Consider the following 14315-nt stretch of genomic DNA (forward strand, 5'->3'; position numbering starts at 1 on the left):
CTTTCACTTGCTTGGCTATAGTTATCCCAAGATATTTTCTATTATTTAAGGCTATAGTGGCACATGCCTGTAATCCCAGCACTCATGGCCAGAGGCAGGAAGATCACTGTGAGTTGGAGGCCAGCCTGGTCCATAAGGCAAGTCTAGGACAGCTAAGGCTACACAGAGAAACCCTGTCTCAAAAAAAAAAAGTGTTGTTTCCCTAATGTCTTTCTTAGTCCATTTGTTATTTGTATATAGGAGGGCTTTTTTTTTTTTTTTTTAGTTAATCTTGTATCTAGCCACTTTGCTGAAAATGTTTATCAGCTGTAGGAGTTCCCTGGCAGGATTTTTAGGGCCGCTTATACAAACAATCATATCCCCCATAAATAAAGATACTTTGAGTTATTCCTTTCTAATTTGTATCACACTGATCTTTGGTTGTCTTATTTCTCTAGCTACAACTTCAGGTACTATAATACATAGATATGGAGAGAGTGGGCAGCCTTGTCTTGTTCATGATTTTAGTTGAGATGCTTTGAGTTTCTCTTGATTGAATTTGATATTGCCTATAGGCTTGGTGTAATTCACCTTTGTTATGTTTGGCTATGTCCCTTGAATCCCTAATCTCTCCAGGACTTTTATCATGAAGGGGTATTGGATTTTGTCAAAGGTTTTCTACATCTAATGAAATGGTTATGTGTTTTTTTCTTTCACTTGTTTATATGGCAGATTATACTTATTGATTCTTTTTTAATCTTGAACCATCTCTGCATCTCTAGGATGAAGCCTACTTGATCATGTTGGATGATATTTTTGATATATACTTGGATTCAGTTTGTGTAGGGCCAGGGAGATAGTGTTTAAATTTGACTGTATCATGGAATATTTTATTTTCTTCGTCTATGATAAAGCTTTGCTGGGTATAGTGGTCTGGAATGGCATATGTGGTCTTCTAGAATCTGCAACACATCTGTTGAGGCCCTTCTGACCTTTAGAGTCTCAATTGAGAAGTCACGTGTAATTCTAACATGTCTGCCTTTATATGTTACTTGGCCCTTTTAATTTACAGCTTTTAACATTCTTTCTTTGCTCTGTACATTTAATGTTTTGATTATTATGTGACTACTATTATGATTATTATGTGGGAATTGTTTTCTGGTCCAGTCTACTTGGTGTTCTGTATGCTTCTTGTACCTTGATACCTTTTTAGGCTGGGGAAATTTTCCTCTATGGTTTTGCTGAAAATATCTTCTGTGTCTTTGACCTAGGTTTCTTCTCCTTCCTGTGTTCTTATTATTCTTAGCTTTTATCTTTTCATAGTGTTCCAGATTTACTGGATGCTTTTTTGTTTGTTTGTTTAACATTTTCTTTGACTGATGTATTCATTTCTTCTATCTTCAATGCCTGAGATTCTCTCTTCCATCTCTTGTATTGTGTTGGTGAAACTTGTCTCTGTAGTTCCTGTTAGGTTTTCCAGAATTCTCTCAGGCTTTTTCTTTTTTTAAATAGATTTTATTTCAAATTTCAGATCTTCAATAGTTTTATTTATTTCCTTACGCTGTGCTTTCTTGGACTTAAGAGATTTATTACTTTCTTCCTTACGGATTTCTATCATATTCATAAGGACCTCTACCAGACATCCATGCCTGAATGTAAGTCTGCACACCACACGTATGTATAGTGGCCAGAAGAGGGAGTCAGATCCCTAGGAATTGGAGTTACAGACCCCACCTGTGAGCCACCACGGGTGTTAAGACTTGTACCTGAGTTCCCTGGATGGGTAACCAATGCTTTTAACCACAGAGCCATATGTCCAACCCTCATTTGGAATATTAAGAAGCTGGTTACCATAATGATTCTATATGAGAAGACTTCTCAGTATTACTTAGACACTCCCTTCTATTTCCCTAATGACATCTCTCTTACCTAGAAAAGCCAATTTGATGCTGTTTGCAAAGTACACGGCCTCATTGAATTTACATGCTGGACATACGCTCACATATTGAATTTACATGCTGGACATACGCTCACATATTGAATTTACATGCTGGACACATGCTCACATATTGAATTTACATGCTGGACATACGCTCACATATTGATAACGCCAATGAATCCCTGCAGGCATTCCTGGGTCTGTGGCTTCATAGACAGACCTCTGCATTTTATTGGAATATTTATTTTTTAATATGATAGATGCCAAAATAAGTATGGGTGGACTAGATGGAGCTTAACTCAGAGGGGAGGGTGTATAGTCTGCTATACCTTAAGCATTTCAGTTTGGCTCATCCCCAACCTTCATACGTGCACAAATACTGTTGTATGTGCAAATATGAGCATACTGTGCCTTTACTGTCATTTGTATTCTTTTAACATATTATTTTGTACACTTTCTTGCTAATTTGAAGTATTTCCTCCATAAATTTTCTTTATTTGAATTAAGGTTGAGTTCCTAAGAATTACATAACCAAAGTGTGGACTTTAAATGCTTTGTTTAATAAACACATATTACCAGACTGCTTGCAGACTGACAGTGTGTGCACTGACATTGAGGACACTCTCAATTTATGTAAATTCACCTGCATGAGGTCCTGTAGTTAGACTTTTGGTCACTTAAAAGGAAGCAATATTTTATTTTAATGTACATCTGAAAATGGATGACACTGCACATTTCCCTGACTCTCTGTTTTATATTTGTATTTTTATGTGGGTAGGGTTATATCTGTCCATATCTTCCCCAACTTACCTAAGCAAGTGCTTCTTGTGTCCCTAGGTCACCAGGACTTCCATAGGAATGTTCTTGTTGCTGTGACCAAATACCTGATCGGAGTTACTCAAGGGAGGAAAGGCTAACTTGGGCTCCTGTGTGTGTGTGTGTGTGTGTGTGTGTGTGTGTGTGTGTGTGTATTTGTGTGAGAGCATGTGTGAGTAAGTGTGCATGAGTGTGTGAGTGAGTTGTGTGTGAGTGTGAGTATGTATTTGTGTATGAACATGTGTGAGTGTATATGAGTGTGTGAGCATCTGTGAGTGAGTAAGCATGTGTGTGTGTGTGTGTGTGTGTGTGTGTGTGTGTGTGTGTGTGAGTGAAGATCCATCATGATGGAGAAGACATTGCAGCTGTGGCATCAGGAAGGTCCCAGTGTGAAATTTTACATTTTGCTGATCAGAGACTACCCCAGCCCCTAGTGCTGTCCTCCAGCCAACTAGACCCCAGTCCCACATATTTTACACCCCCAAGTTGTATCACCACCTGGTCCTCAGTGTCTGATACATGAGCCTGTGTGGAGGGACCCATTCAAACCCTAGCAAACATTCATGGAAAAGAGGGTGCCATCTCAACCCTGTGAGTTCAGTTGATAGTAACACAGTGACTTCTTTGTTTTGAGACGACACTGTGGCAGTAACCTGGGGGAAGCCAGTGGTAAGTGGTATCCAGAGGTCTCTACCTTGTCTTTGCAATTCTTCTATAAATTTGAAATTATTCTCAAATAGATGTGTTTCCCAAAACTGCATCAAAGGTTGAGTAGTTGAACATGGTTGTAATCCCAGTTACCAGGGGACTGAGGTAGGAAGATGGCAAGGTTGAGCAACTTTGTGAGACATTGTCTAAAAGCAAGCAAGGAAGGAAGGAATGCAGGGAGGGAGGGAGGGAAGGAGGCTTGGAGAATATAACCCAGCAGTGGAGTACTCTTCACATGTATGAGGCCCTAGATTCAGTCTCTCAAACCCACAGAAAAAAGGCATTAAAGTGGGTGTAGTAGTCCATGTGTGATATTGCTTGGGAAGCGGAAGCAAGGGGATTGCTTGAGTTCATAAGTTTGAAAGGGCCTGGCATGGAAGCCATCCTCCTGTTTCTGGGATAGCTTCAGCTTGCCTTCCAGCTAAGGCACACATTACCAACCCCATCCCCGGAGCCCTGCCTGGGCATTCCACCATCTGAGATTCACAGCCCTTGCTTTTCTTGGCTCAGTTTCAACCTTGGACCTGAGCTTGGATGCTGAGATCCTGGCCTAGGAGAGAACAGAGTCACGCAGAGGAGCCACCTTCTGAGTATGCTTGATGAAAATATTTCAAGTTAGTATACAGTGTTTGAGTGTGCCATGGCAACGTGGCCTGAGAAGAAGCAGGACTACGAGGCATTTGGAGAAAGCAGAAAGGAGGGCTTGTCTACCCCCATAGAGCATCATTCTGTTTCTGCAAATAGAACTGGTTGCTGGGGCAAGGGGAGTGGAGTGGCTCTGTGATTGGCTGTGATGTAATTAAATAATGCTGTCAACAGGGAAACTTTGAATGTACCAAAATAATCGTCCACACTGAATTTATTTCAAGGGTAGGTTTTTTTTTTTTTTTTTTTTTTTTTTTTTTTTTTTTAATACCATGGATGGGTTCTGTTGAGCGTGAGCACGCACACAGGAGACAGAGAAAAGCACCCTTTTCAAATGCATTTCTTGACCCTGTAGCAACCAAAAGAATATATGTGTTGCTGAACTCTGAACTCTTTCTGTGTTCTGCCTCGTTCCCAGTCTCACTGAGCCTGAATTAAGACCCTCCCCATTGATTCTCCAGCTAACCAAAAAGTACACCAGTCAGTTACCAAGTGGGTGACCCAAGAGAAGCTACTTAATGCCTTGTCTTTCTCTTTCTTCAGCTGCACAACAAAGATGATCATCGTCCTTGCATGCTACTGAGAGGACTCGCTGCTTGAAACAGTCTCCGGCATGGGTTCAAGGCTATGGAAATTGTCGTGACTGCTCTTGTCAGTCACAGTGCATTGTCTGTGGGCCTGTGCCATTGTCTGTACAAGTACATAATAGGCAGGATCTGTCCCCACTTCTAAACTGTGTGCTCTAAAACCAGTGCATTGTCTGTGGATCTGTGCCATTGTCTGTACAAGTACGTAATAGGCAGGATCTGTCCCTACTTGCAGACTGTGTGCTGTAACAACAGGGAAAAACACACAGTTTGGGGATTTTGAGACGTTTTAGTCTATAAAAGCACATGCGACTCAGCCTGAGGACTGAGTTTGGTATATGAAACCCTTATGGTAGAATAAAAGAATAGACTCTGGCAAATGGCCTCGTATACATACCATGGCAGGAACACTTTCACACACACACACACACACACACACACACACACACACACACACACACAAAAGTGTATAAAATAATTTCAAAAACCACACACCACTGGGTATAGTGATTTACACATATAATCCTAAAAAACAAACAAACAAACAAAAAACCCCTGCAGCGTCTTTGCTTCAGAGGTGGGCTTGGGGGAGGGGCGCCCTTGAGACCTCTTCTACTGTGAGGACATAACAGGTGTCAAGAAGGGCTAATGTGGGTCATCTGGGTCTTCCCTGGGATGCTCATGCACAAACAATGACCAAATCCAAATGGGAGGTGTCTCTGTGGCTTCTTCCCCCCAAACTCTCCCGAACTCTCTTTTGTGAGAATGAGAATAGAGACCAGTGAGAAGCAATGGGGCCAGACATCCATTAAAGGAAAAACCACAGGCAAGATAACTTTAAGAGAGGGTAGTTAAACAGAAACAAAACAAAATTCCCAAACCTGGGTCCACTTAGAATGAAAAGTGGCTTCAAAATGCTACGTCCCACAAGTTGTGCAGGCTGTGTTTATATATACAGAGAAAGGAAACGGCATGCAGAAACAGTCTACTGTACCCATGCCGGTAATCTCAGCGTTTGGGGAGGCAGAGGCAGGTGGCTCTCCGTTGATTTTGAGGTCAGCCTGGTCTACAAAGCAAGTCCACGACAGCCAGGACTACACACACACACAAAAACCCTGTCTTGAAAAAACAAAAGAAAGAAACAACCACCACCACAACCACAACAACCCCCCCTTTAAAAAACCCCAACTGAACAAACAAACAAAAACCAGTCTGACCGAGTGCCATATCTGGACTTGGCAGGTGTCAGTATGTGCTGGGTTGAGACCCTAGGTCTCCTATAAGAGCACCCTCTCAAGTTAGGTTGCAGGTTTACACACTAAGTTAGGTTATAGTTCACTGTACACTTGCTCTGATATAGCATAAGCCCAAGGAATCTAACTAGGCACCATCTCACATACAGAGAGCCAGGCCTTAAGGTCTTAAACAGACAGACTTGAATTCTCAGGACTTGACAACCAAGCCTGCACCTGAGATCTCCAAGAAAGAGCAGCTAGCCTAGTGAGGGTTTTTGTTGTTGTTATTGTTATTGCTGTGGCTTTTTGTCTGTTTTGCCTGTTTGTTTTGTTTTTGTTTTTGAGACAGGGTCTCACTATGTAGCTCTGGCTGGTCTGTGACTCACTACATGGACCACACTGGAGCTCATGAGATCCTCCTGCCTCTGCCTCCTGAGTGCTGGGATTAAAGGAGTGTGCCACCATGCCTGGCCACTGAACACTTTTGATGCCATTCTCCAGGGCTGGTCTCCTATGGGAGGGGTGCTTGTGGTGCTGGGGCCAGTGTCTCGCCATACAGCCCTGGCTCATATTCACTTCTCTACCAATCTTCCCCCCTTAAGTAAATTCTTAAGTCTACTTAAACAGTTCAGTCAATCCAGGTGGACCCAGAAAAATGCTCCTGGCCATATTTCCTTCAGGAAAGGCTCATTTCATTGGTCAGAAACACAGTCTGGATATCCCTTTAAATTATCTTTCATCTAAGAGGCTCATGTGCAGATGAGTTTGAGAACCTCTAGGCTAAAGGAAATACACTGAGAAAAGATTCACAAACACTCTCTCTCTCTTATACATCTATAAACATGTGTGCACTGGGTTTAATACCTTGATTTTTGCCTATTCAATAAAAAATCATTTGATTACTTCATCTCTTACTGTGTAAAAGGTTACAGAGAGACTATTTCAAGAGAAAATGGCCTCTGAGTCACGGGATGATCCAGTTAAAAGGAATGGCTGGAGGAAAAGTCAAGTCTAATTTATAAATGAGCCCTGTGCTCCACTTCCCCCGCAGTTCCTGTGTTGCAATTTAAACCACATAATGGATTGCCACCGATGGCAACAGACGTTCCTTTGGGGAAGCTGCTTGAATTGTTGGTTGACTCCTGATTAAGGACCAAAGGTGACATAAATTAATCAGAGGTACAAATCGAGAGCTGTCGGAAGAGCAGCTGTTTGCTGGCCGAGGTTCCCGTATTCTGTATCACAAAACCATAGTTCAAGTGTAGAACACAGGCGCAACTTATTGGGCCTGTGGGTTATACAAGAATTATAGTGGTTTTGATGGTGTTGTTGGTTGGTTGGTTTTTTTGTTTTTGTTTTTGTTTTTGTTTTTGTTTTTGTTTTTTTTTAGATGCAAGGCCTTCATATAACCCTGCATGGCCTGGAACTTACTGTTACACCAGGCTGGCCTCACTTCATGAATCCTGCTCTCTCTGCCTCTAAAACACTGGGATCAAAGGCATGCATCATCACACCCTGCAAAAGGCACCTTAGTTTTCACAACCTATGTGTAACATGAAAGCATACAGCTTTACTGGGTCATAGTTTAACCTAAAACTCATGATGTAAGCTATGACACTTATCAAAAGATGCTGCCGCCAGTGCGTGTTCATAAGTAACAATGATAACTGTCACATTTTTAGTACCCACTGTCAGCTAGACTCTATCCTTGCACTAAACAAACTGCATCTAATTTTCTTCTCAAGTGAGCCCTTTGTGAAGGGAATTAACTTCTTCTTCAAAGTCACATTGCTAAAAAGCCACTATGCTATACCAGGTCCAGCCCTGTCTCTCCCTATAGATCCTGCTGTGTCAATTGCACACTCAGGTACCTATCAATGAGCTGCAAGTGTAGTTGCTAACATCCTCGGAGTTCTGAAAATCATTCACAAAATCCACTGGAAAACACGGATGGCTTTAGGAAGATGCCCAATGTCATTTGATCTGGATGTTTCTTTGCTTGTGAAAAACCTTTGACATTGATGGGTGATGGGGCAGGCCATTGTCCTTTTGAGTTGGGAGCTGCTGTAATGAGAAAACTTTTTAATGTTTGACGATAAAGGTTGCTATTAAAGACGATGCTTTTAAGTTGTTTTCTATATAGAGTCATCTCTAGGATATGTTAAATAAAAGTTCACTAAATAGATAAGGAAGGGGAACACACACACACACACACACACACACACACAGAGTCCTATTTGTTTTGATTGCATGTGGTAGGGAAAGCAACAGTAAAATTGTTCCTTACGGAAGGGGAGATACAGGTGGGAGAGGTGGTGACGGGAGCCATGTGTTTTGAGTTCCCATTGTGTTGTTTTGATGTCAGACCCTCAGGAATGCCCTGTATGGCTACAAAATGAAGGCAAATCAAAGCAGAGATAAATATTTGAAAATAGAAAAGTTTATCTTGCTCCTTGGGGGCTGAAAAGAAATAGAAAGCAAAGTAAAAGGAGTTAACTTGTTAGTAGTAGTATAGACAGGTCAACCACGTGGAAAGTGGCTTTTTTTTCATGGATTTCAGAGCACTGTAACTCAAATACTTATCCTTAGACAAGCTACTACTTAGGGGGTCAAGCAACCATAAACAGATTTTAAATTGTCTTTATTAAATTGTGAGCTGTGTTTATTGTGGATACTGTTTATATAACCCATCTGAAATAGACATGTGTGTATAGGTGGAGATGGACAATTATGTCAGTTATTGGGAAGCAAACTTGTCTGCTTAAAAACAGATGCAAACATGAAACTAAACTAAACAACCTGTGGGAAATCTATGACACTAAACTTAAGTTGAAAGCAGTCATATGAACACTGTAGACTCATTTTTGTAACTGTCCATTGAAAATTCCATGAGTTGATAACGTCCCCAGCTACTCTAAATTCCAATTTCTGTAAGTGTTCCCAAAAGTGATGCCGCCTACTCTGAAGCAGCCGCTGATGCCTCTGAGATGAGCAACATGGATCAGAATTTGAAACACCACACCATTTAAGCAAATGCAGGCTGCTTGTGTCTTTGGCCATGTCTTTGTGTCTCTGAGTATCCGTTTTCTTATTGATTATTGTTTTAGGGTGATTAAGACTCTTTCGATGACAGGATCTGACTGGCTGGATCTTGTGTAGGTCTTGTGCAGGTGACTATAAATGGCATGGGCTCATGAGTGTGATGGCCACCTCATGTCCAGAAGGCAGCATTTCGCAGCACTTCTCTCCATCCTCTGGCTCCTCTATTTCTGTGATGTTCTCTGACCCTCAGTTGGTGTTGGGGACGTGACACACATGTTTCATTTAGAGGTAAGCACTAAGTCTCTTGTTTTCAGAACTCTGGCCAGTTATGTATCTCTGCATGGATGGCTGCCATTGCAAAAAGAAGCGTCTCTGATCAAGGTTGAAAGCAGTCTGGGCCTATGGATATAAGCTTACATATTTAGAGGACAATTTTACAAGATGATCATTTAGCAAAATTACAATAGTAAGTTTTACATTAGGGTCTGTGACTTCCCCAGATATGAGCTTCCCTCAACCCCACCCCCACCCATGTCATGGTAGTACCAGACATGACGTTGCATCCTGTGGAGCAGGCTTCACATCGAATCAGAGAGTAGGCAGTTATCAGTGACAGTTGTGCCACTATTGCATTATGGCATCAGTGGCAGATCTTGCCTGGTAGACTGGTATTTCAGCATGTAGGATCCAGAGCTGGGTAAGACCACTGATGTCTTTTTTTCTTCTAGCAAGAGAACTCGGATTCTAAGTTGTCTTGGTTTCAGACAGTTTTTTTCTTTGCTGAGATGTGCGTCTTAATTCTCTCTTCACCGGTAGATATTGTGTTAGAGACATTGAGGAATAAGGAAACCAAAAATGCTGACAAAATTTAGAGCTTCGTGTAACTCAAGGATTAAGAGATCCAAATTCTTTGTTTTACTTAGACATGCTCAAGTTTCTATCCACTCTCAGGTAGGAAAAACTGCATGAATGTACACACTTGTGTTTGCTCTTTGATCATGAATAATATAGGTAATTTATGCTCCCCATCATCTCTCCCCAGGCTTAAAATTGGGGATATGATGAAACTGGGTTTGTACCATAGTGAATTTTGAATCTATTTCTGGGTAACTGAGCAGGCAGCTTCCCTCTAGAATAAGGATGAAATGAAGGCTCCTTACTGTGGCTATGGCTCCTGGTTGGTGCTCTCACATGGAATACTTGAAACACAAACCTAAGGACAAAGCAAGATTCCTTGAAGCTTGTGCTTTATGGAGCGCAGATGTCAGCTCCAGTGCTCATACTTCAGGACTAAATTCCCTGTAGGTTTCCTGAGCAAGTTATTGGATCAGTCTGGAGATTTGCAAAGTGGGTTTTATTTCTATTCATATTTTGGTTCTTAATCCCCCTTTATGCCCAACATGTCACATTTCAAATTGATATTTCAGAACCTTTAAATAAATCATGAGAGCTTAGTGGATGTCAAAATAAAATAAAATAAACAGGCTAACTGCTCACTTGCTAAGTTTGACTTTAGTCATTACAGGCTTAGGAAAAAGTCACAGAGTGATTCATAACTAGCTTGTCTGCTGAGTGAGAGACCCCTACACCAGGCGAAGCCTCCCAGGCGTACTTAAGCCACCTCAAACGACACAGGGAAAAGACATCTGTTCTCGGTAACAAGCAGCTACATGAGAACAATTCAAAATGTAAAGCCGCATCAATATCAAATGCACATCCTGCTGCATCTTCACTAGAAGGAGAGGAGACTGTGCTGGGAGTTCACGACCAGATTCAAAGCTCTGAAACATGAGGGTAGCACTACTTCCTGCAGAGAACCAGAGCAGGAAAGTGGTTCCTAGGGCCAAGAATTAGAAAGTGGGAGAAACCTTGTTTCCTTAACATCGCCCTGTTCAGAGTATTTAAGGTTCACAAACATCTCTAGAAATTTCTATTTCCTCCCTGGATCTTGTGTTACTGGCTATGCCGCATTCTATCTTGTTCTGCCATAGTCATACAAGAGTTCCTGTAACTTCTCCTCTGTTCTTTGTGTGTGTGTTCATATATACAGGTGTGTGTGTGTGTGTGTGTGTGTGTGTGTGTTCATATATACAGATGTGTGTGTGTGTGTGTGTTCATATATACAGGTGTGTGTGTGTGTGTGTGTTCATATATACAGATGTGTGTGTGTTCATATATACAGGTGTGTGTGTGTGTGTGTGTGTGTTCATATATACAGGTGTGTGTGTGTGTGTGTGTGTGTTCATATATACAGGTGTGTGTGTGTGTGTGTGTGTGTGTGTGTGTGTGTGTGTGTGTGTGTGTTTCATTGGCGGAAGCCTGAAGTTAACATCCCACATCTTCCTCAGTTGTTTTCCACCAGCTCTCTCATTGGAACGTGGTGCTCACCTTCAAGATATTGCCCATCCAGTTCTGCTGTTTTGTTTCTCACCATGCTTAGCTCAAGGAACCTTTGAGGGTGGCAGGCTTTGAAGGTTTTACATGTGCTCATAAATCTTCAAAACTAGTCAAGTTTTCTACCACCATTTTGTTTTCATAAGCTTGGACCAGTGCCGAGTGTGGAGTGATGGGAAGGAGGCAGGGATCCCTTTGGAAGCATGGTGCAATGGGAACTCCCTGGATTCTTCTCAATTGATCTTCTCTTAGTTGTGGTGACTTAATTTTCCTAGAGTCCTTTAAAGTGCTGTATACGGGGAGTTTATGGTATAACCCCCTTGCCTTTCTTATATGTAGAAAAATTCTTTATTTATTTATTTATTTTTTTTTTGAGACAGGGTTTGTCTGTGGAGCGTTGGCTGTCCTGGACTCACTTTGTAGACCAGGCTGGCCTCAAACTCAGTGATTCACCTGCCTCTGCCTCCTGAGGGCTGGGATTAAAGGCACGCGCCACCAGAAATTCATTTTGAGGTGGATGAAATCATTTTCCACAGGTGATAAAGATAACAAGTGGAGAAAGGAAGATGTTATCATATATAGGACCCGCCCTCCCTCAGTTAACTGGCTCTACCTCAAAATAATGTTTAAGCAAAAAGAGTGGAAAGAGGAATTCTATTAGTCCTTTGGCCTGCTATGTAATAAAACTCCCACAGATACATAGCTTATAAACATTTATTTCACACAGTTCTGGAAGCTGAGCCATCTAAGATTGAATCACCCTGAGATTTACTGTGCGGTGAGGACCACTTCCTGCTTCCAAGTTGGTTCTCTTACTGTGTCCTCCCACGGAATAGGTGGTAAGTCAGTTCTCTGGGCCTGTCTCATAAATGTGCACTAACCCCATCCTCGCAGGCTCCGCCTTCACCTCCCAAAGTTCTACAGTGTAGTAAGCATAAGATGTAGATGGAGGTAGAGACACAAACTTTCAGTTTGTAACAGGGGAACTTTTAGCATCTTAATATCAGTATAAAGAAAACTTGAGTAGAAACCAAACTACACAGAATTTCTAACTCCGGATTTCCTGGAAGGTGGTGGAGAGGTGCCCTTCGTTGTTGGAGCTGGGCAGTGACTAGGGATTTTCAGTTTTTATGTCTTTGTCTAGAGAACAAAACTCAGGAGAAAAGATTTAGAGCAGTGGTTTTCAACTTCCTAATGCTGCAGACCCCTTAATACAGTTCCTCATGTTTTGGTGACCCTCCCTAACTATAAAATTATTTTTGTTGCTACTTCATAACTGTTTTTGCTACTGTTATGAGTCATAATGTAAATATCTGGTATGCAAGATATCTGACATGTGACCCCTGTGAAAGGGCCATTCAACCCACAAAGAGGTTGTGATCCTTGGGCTGAGAACCATTGATTTAGTGAAAGGATGCTTGTCCCCTCCTCTTGGAACTAGATCCACAAGGTCAACTCTCCATAGCTATAGCAAAATACTTGAAGTAATCAACTTACAAAGAGGAAATGTTTGCTTTGGATGAAAGTGTCATAGATGTCGGTCCACAGTCACTTGTCCTCATTGCTCTGGGCCTGAGCAAGCATAGTGCATTCTGTCTGGAGTGTGTGAAGTCCTGGTCACTTCCACCTGTCTGGGTAGGTAAAGCAGGAGGTAAGAAGTGAGGTCAGACATGCCCTTGGCGGCCTACCTTCCTTCTACTAGCCCCACCTCTTTCTGTTTCGTTTTGATTATTTGACATGCTGGAGATGAAAACTAGGACCCTCTGCATGTTAAACAAGGACTGCACTACTGAGTTACCTCTGAACCCCACAAATTTCTAAATGGTTCCACCATTTTCCATCAGCACCATAAGCTGACAGGCAAACTTTTTAGGCTATGGGCCTTTGGGGGCACATACTAGAACCAGCCTGGCAATCCAAGATGGCAGTGAGGTTCCTCTGACTTCTCAGATTTGGAGTATTAAGAACTTCAGTCTGCTGGCCTGGCATGGTGGCGCATGCCTTTAATTCCAGCACTTGTGAGACAGAAGCAGGCGGATCACTGTGAGTTCAAGGACAGCCTGGTCTACAAAACAAGTCTAGAATAGCCAAGGCTACACAGAGAAACCCTGTCTCAAAAAACCAAAAAAAAAAAAAGAACTTGAGTCTGTGTATGTTACTGGAACGTGCTCAAGAATGACATAATCCCTGCTGTTTTGAAAAGACCCATGAAATATAGACATTTTTATTTCTTCTCTAGCCATCCTGCCTTAGGCTATGCTTTTTCCAATTCCAGAACTTCTTCCTTACTGTTGAGCATTGGAAAATCAAATCTTGTGACTCATAATGAAAGCTGTGCATGCGCGCGTGTGTGGACACGCACACTCACACACATACACCTACATATGTGACTTCTCCTCCTCCTCCATCTTCTTCTTCAAGATTTATATTATTATATATACGTGTTCTGCCTGCATGTGCACCTGCCGGCCAGAAGAGAGCACTAGATCTCATCCTAGATGGCTGTGAGCCACCATGTGGTTGCTGGGAATTGAACTCGGGACCTTTGGAAGAGCAGCCAGTGCTCTTAACCTCGGAGCCATCTCTCCAGCTTCCAGGTCATTTCTTTTTCATGTCACTCAACTTGGTGCTCCTTTTTCACTGAACTCGCTTCCAAATGACCTTGGCTGTTTCTTGAGTCACATCCATTCTCAAATAGCAAAGATTTGTTGCTTCTTTAACGACATTTTGCAAGCGTATAAATGTCTGTTAAGAGTTTTAAGTCTGGCATGATTGCATATACCTGTAATCTCAGTACTTTGGAGGCTGAGACAGGAGGATTTCCCCGAGTTCAAGGCTATCCTGAATGTGTGTGTATGTATGCATGTATGCATGTATGTATGTATGCATGTATGCATGTATGTATGTATGTATGCATATGCACGTATATGATGGATAGCAAGTACCAGGCCAACTGTGGCTACAGAGAAA

This window comes from Acomys russatus, chromosome 3, assembly GCF_903995435.1.
Source record: "Acomys russatus chromosome 3, mAcoRus1.1, whole genome shotgun sequence".
In the NCBI taxonomy this organism is placed as follows: domain Eukaryota; kingdom Metazoa; phylum Chordata; class Mammalia; order Rodentia; family Muridae; genus Acomys; species Acomys russatus.